This window comes from Macaca thibetana, chromosome 4 (assembly GCF_024542745.1).
Source record: "Macaca thibetana thibetana isolate TM-01 chromosome 4, ASM2454274v1, whole genome shotgun sequence".
Classification (NCBI taxonomy): Eukaryota; Metazoa; Chordata; class Mammalia; order Primates; family Cercopithecidae; genus Macaca; species Macaca thibetana.
In genome coordinates this window covers 36,579,071-36,586,133 of record NC_065581.1, presented here as the reverse complement: position 1 = coordinate 36,586,133, position 7,063 = coordinate 36,579,071, and the positions used below count along the sequence as shown (strand labels likewise).

General features: G+C 46.6%; 1 pseudogene; it reads right to left on the bottom strand.

Annotated features, from left to right (window-relative positions):
• Positions 1-317: 317 nt before the first annotated feature.
• LOC126953368 (UMP-CMP kinase-like) lies at positions 318-2,884 on the bottom strand (annotated as a pseudogene).
• Positions 2,885-7,063: the final 4,179 nt, after the last annotated feature.

The following is a 7,063-nucleotide window of genomic DNA, read 5'->3' as shown; positions in this document are numbered from 1 at the left end:
TAAATTACAAGCATACTGAAAAGTTTTGCTCATAGAAGGCACAAACTATAAAAGGGATAGTCTTTTTGAGTTAAAACAAAAAAAAAAACTAGCTTGTTTAGTGATCACTGTAACTAGATGAAGTTATGTCTCTTAATTTACTGTCTCTCCTGTGACCAAAAAAAAAAACAGAAAATTTAATTTGTCTTACCATATACTTTCCAGCCACTAATTGAGATGTAGTTATGAAAGATTAAAGTTGCCTTAAAAGGGGGTCGCGATAGCAGTTATCAAAGCAATATTCAAGCAAGATTTCAAGGATGCTTTCAGGTTTAGAATTAGTTTTCCTTGTCAAAAATCTTCACAACTTCAAAAACTTAACAGATTGAGAAGCATTTATTTTCTTGACTTTCCCCATTTCTTTATATAAGTCAATAACTGGCTTTGTAGTCTGAAGGTGGGGCTCAGTTCTCCTTCCCAAGCTTTCTGTGTTGTCATCACTCTTTCTTCTCCCAGGACATCATTCAATACAGATCTTATTATTACAGTATATATGTGTATATATATATATATACACACAGAATGAAAGATACATCTATCTGCCTTCCCATCCATTGTCTTGTTCCAACCTTGTTTTTTTGTGTGTGTGTGTGTGTGTGTGTGTTTTGAGATGGAGCCTCACTCTTGTTACCAGGCTGGAGTGCAGTGGTGGGATCTCAACTCCCTGCAATGTCCACCTTCCGGATTCAAGAGATTCTTCTGCCTCAGCCTCCTGAGTAGCTGGGATTCCAGGTGCACGCCACCAGGCCCAGCTAGTTTTTTGAATTTTTAGTAGAGACGGGGTATCATCATGTTGGACAGGCTGGTCGTGAACTCCTGACCTCAGGTGATCCACCCACCTTGGTCTCCCAAAGTGCTGGGATTACAGGCGTGAGCCACCGCGCCCGGCCTATTGTTTCAACCTTGAAGGTTGTCTTGACTTCTTGGAAACCCATCCATCAAGGATGTACTCTTTTGAGTACTGACAGCCATTGTCATAAACTGATGGTTATCTCCACTGGTCCCATGTTTCTTTCTTTAATGTAATTTTCAGTGAGTTCACCATACTGTGAATCTGGGCTCTTCCTTTCATCATAAAGCAACTCTCCTGCAGAAAGGTGCGTGTAGTCATCTTTCTCAAGGATGCCTGTGCGCCGGGACCGCCCTGGACAAACACCACCAGCGACTTCATGAGACTGGGAGGGCAGAGAAGAATCGGCCTGCGGGTCTGCAGCGGGAAGCTAAGGCCCAGGACGTGGAGCAGCGGCTCAGGCAGCGGCTCAGCCTGCACCGCACCTCAGCTCAGGGGGCTGACAGCGGCCAGCGCTGCGTGGGGCGGAGAGGCGGCGTGGGAAAGGGGCGGGCTACCAAGGCATCTGCGCCGCAGTGGGAAGGGAACTTTTTTTTTTAAATTATTTTATTTTATTTTTTATTTTTTGTAAAGATGGGACATGTTGCACAGTCTGGTCTTAAACTTTTTTTTTTTCTTTCTTTCTTTTTTTGAGACACAGTCTGGCTCTGTCGCCCAGGCTGGAGTGCAGTGGTGCGATTTTGGGTCACTGCAACCTCTGCCTCCTGGGTTCAAGAGATTCTCCTGCCCCAGTCTCCTGAGTAGCTGGGAGTACAAGCGCCTGCCACCACGCCTGGCTAATTTTTGTATTTTTAGTAGAGATGGGGTTTCACCGTGTTGGCCAGGCTGGTCTCAAACTCCTGACCTCAGGTGATCCGGCCACCTTGGCCTAGCAAAGTGCTGGTAATATAGGAGTTATTAAGAAATTATTTTAGGCAGATAGTAAGGGTAAGGAGTCCTCAGTAAAGCTTTTTCTTTTAATAAAAGCAACTCCCCCAAACATTTCAGGGTTTTTTTGAGATTCACTCAGTTGCCCAGGCTGAAGTGCAGTGGCGCGGTCTCCACCTCCCACTTCAAGCTATTCTCCCTCCTGAATTAGCCTCCTGTGTAGCTGGGATTACAGGCGCCTGCCACCAGCCCAGCTAATGTTTTGTGTTTTTAAGCAGAGACTGGGTTTCACCATGTTGGCCAGGCTGGTCTCGAACTCCTGACCTCGTGATCCGCCCCGTCTGCCTCGACCTCCCAAAGCTCTGGGATTACAGGCGTGAACCACCGCGCCCAGCCACAACATTTCTCTGCTAACAGAAAGCAGCTTGAAAAGCCAGGCCTGCAAGCTTTGATACACCAACACAAGCGGTTAGAATCTGGGTCCATCCAGCGTGGCAATTCCTGCCCTCTTCTCCTTGTCCCAAAGTGTGCCAGCTGTCGTGACCACCTCCAGATGACTCTAAGAATGCAGGACATCCCGGAGACCTGCAGTTGCATATTAAAAGACCAGGGTGGGAGGGCCAGGTTTTTCCGCAGGCTCTGTGAATGACACACCTGAACAAGCCAATCCCCTGGGCCCTATGCACATCAGAGACTGCCTCCTCCAGCCTCCCAATATAAAGGACTACTTTTCCGCAGCACACGGGGTTTGTCCGTTTGGAGCCCCGCTCGGAGCCCCGCTCCCTCTTTATGGCGGAGCCGTTTTCTTCTTTCTTCTTTCTTGCCTGTTAAACTTTCCGCCCTTTGAAACCACTCCACGTGTGTCCGCGTTGTTTATCTAATCAGCAAGAGACACAGAACCCTGGTGTTTCTCCAGTCATCGGAGCTGTATCACTGGGATTACAGGCATGAGCCACCATGCCTAGCCTGGTCTCAAACTCTTAGCTTCAAGGGATCTTCCTGCCTCTGCCTCCCAAAGAGCTGGGATTACAGGTATGAACCACTGTACCTGGCCCTATACCACATTTTCTTTACCCACTCATCTGCTGTTGGACATGTAGGTCGATTCACTTTTTCCCATTCCCACATACGGCACAATCAGTAGCTGTACTATGCACTCTCCTGGCTCTGCTTTCCAGGGAACAGAAGTAGATATATCAATTTGAATTTCCCCATTATAATCTGAATCGATGACTCCTGTATGTATTTGTACGCCTTTTAAACTTACACTAGACCTTCCTAAAAGTAATCCTATTGTCCCTGCTGGCAAGGGTCCACAGACTCCTGCTGGGACCTTTTGCAGGGGTTCCCCAGGCAGAAGGCTCACAGCTTTTGTGCAGCAAAAATCTACTGTGGCACTACCGGCTGTGACGGGGGACAGACATTGTACAGGGGTGAGGGAATGGCCTGAGCTGGAAATGCCCCAGTTTAGAACGGGGTCTGGGACCGGCCCCTCATGGCGTTTCCCGAAATTGGGTTCCCTTCTTTATCAAAAGTGGTAAAGTTCCCACTTTTATCAAAAGTGACACTGCCTAACCCCTGTTTTCCTTTTTTACATTTTGGACGTATTTCAGGATCAGCAGTTTTTTCCCCTATCTGGCAGCCTGACTTGCTGATTTTTTCTACATTCTTTTTTAGTATGACCATGCATCCCACAGTTAAAACAAGCTCCAGGAAATGGAGTATTTCCTTTATCCACTCTCAGTCCTGCCATTGCCTGTGCCAACAAGGTAGCTTTATGCAGATTACCTCCGATACCATCACAGGCCTTGATATAATCAACTAAATGTGCTTTCCCTCTGATAGGTCGCAGAGCAGCCTGGCAATCGGGATTAGCATTGTCGGAAGCTAATAACTGCAATACTATATCCTGAGCAGCCGAATCTGCAATCATCTTTTTAAGAGACTTCTGTAACCGAGCTATAAAGGCAAGATATGGTTCTTTTGGTCCCTGTTTTGTAGCACTAAAGGAAGGGTATTGTTCCCCACCTGAAGTGATTTTTTTCCCAGGCTCTAATGCACACTCCTCTAGGCTGTTCTATGGCATCATCCTGCATGACCAGTTGTGCATCTAAACCAGCCCAGCCGCCAACCCCTCAAAAGTTGGTCTGCAGTTATATTAATTTGAGGTTGGGCCTGGGCATTGCGAGCAGCCTGAATGGAAGCTTCATCTGGCCACCAAGTTTTAAATTGAAAGAACTGAGGAGGAGTTAGACAAGCTCAAGTAAGAGCATCCCAGTTAGTAGGTATCATTTGACTGGAAACAGTAACATTCTTTGACAGTCCTGTGGGGAAAAGAAAGAGATCAGACTGTTACTGTTTCTATGTAGAAAGAAGTAGACGTAAGAGACTCCATTTTGTTCTGTACTAAGAGAAATTCTTCTGCCTTGAGATACTGTTAATCTGTAACCCTACGCCCAACCCTGTCCTTGCAGAGACGTGGGCTGTATCTACTCAAGGTTTAATGGATTTGGGGCTGTGCCAGATGTGCTTTGTTAAACAAGTGCCTGAAGGCAGCATGCTTGTTAAAAGTCATCACCATTCTCTAATCTCAAGTACCCAGGGACACAAACACTGCGGAAGGCCGCAGGGACCTCTGCCTAGCAAAGCCAGGTATTGTCCAAGGTTTCTCCCCATGTGATAGTTTGAAATATGGCCTCATGGGAAGGGAAAGACGGGTGTCCCCCAGCCTGACACCTGTAAAGGGTCTGTGCTGAGGAGGATTAGTAAAAGAGGAAGGAAGGCCTCTTTGCAGTTGAGATACAGGAAGGCATCTGTCTCCTGCCCATCCCTGGGCAATGGAATGTCGCGGTGTAAAACCTGTATGTTCTATTTACTGAGATAGGAGAAAACCACCTTAGGGCTGGAAGTGGGACGTGCTAGTGGCAGTGCTGCTCTTTATGCCCTGAAAATGTTTATGGAGATGTTTGCATATATGCACATCAAAGCACAGCACTTTTCCTTAAACTTATTCATGACACAGATCTTTATTCATATGTCTTCTTGCTGACCTTCTCCCTACTATGACCCTATTGTCCTGCCACTTCCCCCTTTCCGAGATGGTAAAGATAATGGTCAATAAATACTGAGGGAACTCAGAGACGGGTGCCGGCGCGGGTCCTCCGTATGCTGAGCGCTGGTGCCCTGGGCCCACTTTTCTTTCTCTATACTTTTGTCTCTGTGTCTCTTTCTTTTCTCAAGTCTCTCGTTCCACCTGACGAGAAACGCCTACAGGTGTGGAGGGGCAGGCCATTACAAAAGGAGAACCTGGTCCATACTGACATTGCTTGTTTTAATTCTTCGAGTAATTTAGAAGGAAGAGGTTCAAAGTAGCTGTAACATTTCCCTCTTGATCTGGGGGGTGTATTCTAACAGGGAACTGCCAAGCCTCAAAATCACCCTCTCGCCTAGCTTGCTGAATTCCTGCCTGAATAGAACTAACAGCAGTCACTCGAGGTGCTGCTCGAACAGTCACTGGGGCAACTACTTTTCGCCCAGTGTCCTCCGGAAAAGAAAGATCTGGGGGGTCATTTTCTTCAAAATAATAAGGAGGGGGTGCAGAAGGGGAAGGATGAACGTCTCCTTCCTTTGGCGCTTTACCTTCAGCTGGCAAATAAACATGCTCTGTAACCTCTTCTGTTACTTCAGTATACTCTTGTTCCTCCTCTTCATCAGTGTGAAAAAGTTCCAAGGTGGAACGAACCAGACCCCAAACTTGCCCCACTGTTACCCTGATGCTTCCGAGCTCCCCTCCTTACCACGAGGATTGCTTTAAGAGTACTCGGGTGTCCTCCAGCTAGTGTTCCGTTCCAACCATCTCTCCGGGGACTCTTCGACCTGGATTCGAGCCCCCACGATGGACGCCAATTGCTGAGACCAGCTCGGTCGGGGAGACCCTAACCCAGTGGCGCTAGAGGAATTAAAGACACACACACACAAATATAGAGGTGTGAAGTGGGGAATCAGGGGTCTCACAGCCTTTAGAGCTGAGAGTTCGAACAGAGATTTACCCACATATTTATTAACAGCAAACCAGTCGTTAGCATTGTTTCTATAGATATTAAATTAACTGAAAGTATCCCATAACCTTATGGGAAACGAAGGGATGGGCCGAATTAATTGCAGCAGGAACATGCCTTTAAGACACAGATTGCTCATGCTTTTGTCTGTGGCTTAAGAATGCCTTCAAGGGGTTTTTGGGGCCAGGTGTTCCTTGCCCTCATTCCCGTAAACCCACAACCTTCCAGCTTGGGCATTAGGGCCATTATGGACATGTTACAGTGCTGCAGGGATTTTGTTTATAGCCAGTTTTGGGACCGTTTATGGCCAGATTTTGGGGTACTTACTCCAAACACATTAATTAATTTCTAGTTTCTCTATTTGGTTCCATTGGTTTACATGTCTGTTTTTATGCCAGTACTATGCTGTTACTATGGCTTCGTAGTATATTTTGAAGTCTGGTAATGTGATACCTTCAATTTTGCTCCTTTTGCTCAGGATGGCTTTGGTTATTTGGGGTCTTTTGTGATTCTATGCAAATTTTAGTGTTTTTCTATTTCTGTGAAGAGCATCAGTGGTATTTGGATAACAACTGCATTGAATCTGTAGATTGCTTTGGGTAGTGATATGGTTTAGCTCTGTGTCCCCGCTCAAATCTCATCTCAAATTGTAATCCCCACGTGTCAAAGGAGGGACCTGGTGGGAGGCGATTGGATCATGGGGACAGGTTCCCCGTGCTGTTCTGGTGATATCGAGTGAATTCTCATGAGATCTGATGGTTTAAAAGTGTGGCACATCCCCCCTCGCTCTCTCTCTCCTGCCACCTTATGAAGAAGGTGCTTGCTTCTCCTTTACCTTCCGTTATGATTGTAAGTTTCCCAAGGCCTCCCTAGCCATGCAGAACTGTGACTCAATTAAACCTCTTTTCTTTATAAATTACTCAGTCTGGGCTGGGCGTGGTGGCTCACACCTGTAATCCCAGCACTTTGGGAAGCCGAGACGGGTGGATCACAAGGTCAGGAGATCAAGACCATCCTGGTCAACATGGTGAAACCCCATCTCTACTAAAATGCAAAAAAATTAGCCAGGTGTGGTGGCACACACCTGTGGTCCCAGCTACTCAGGAGGCTGAAGCAGGGGAATTGCTTGTACCCAGGAGGCGGAGGTTGCAGTGAGCCAAGATCGTGCCACTGCACTCCAGCCTGGCGACAGAGCAAGACTCCATCTCAAAAATAAATAAATAAATAAATAAATAAATAAATAAATAAA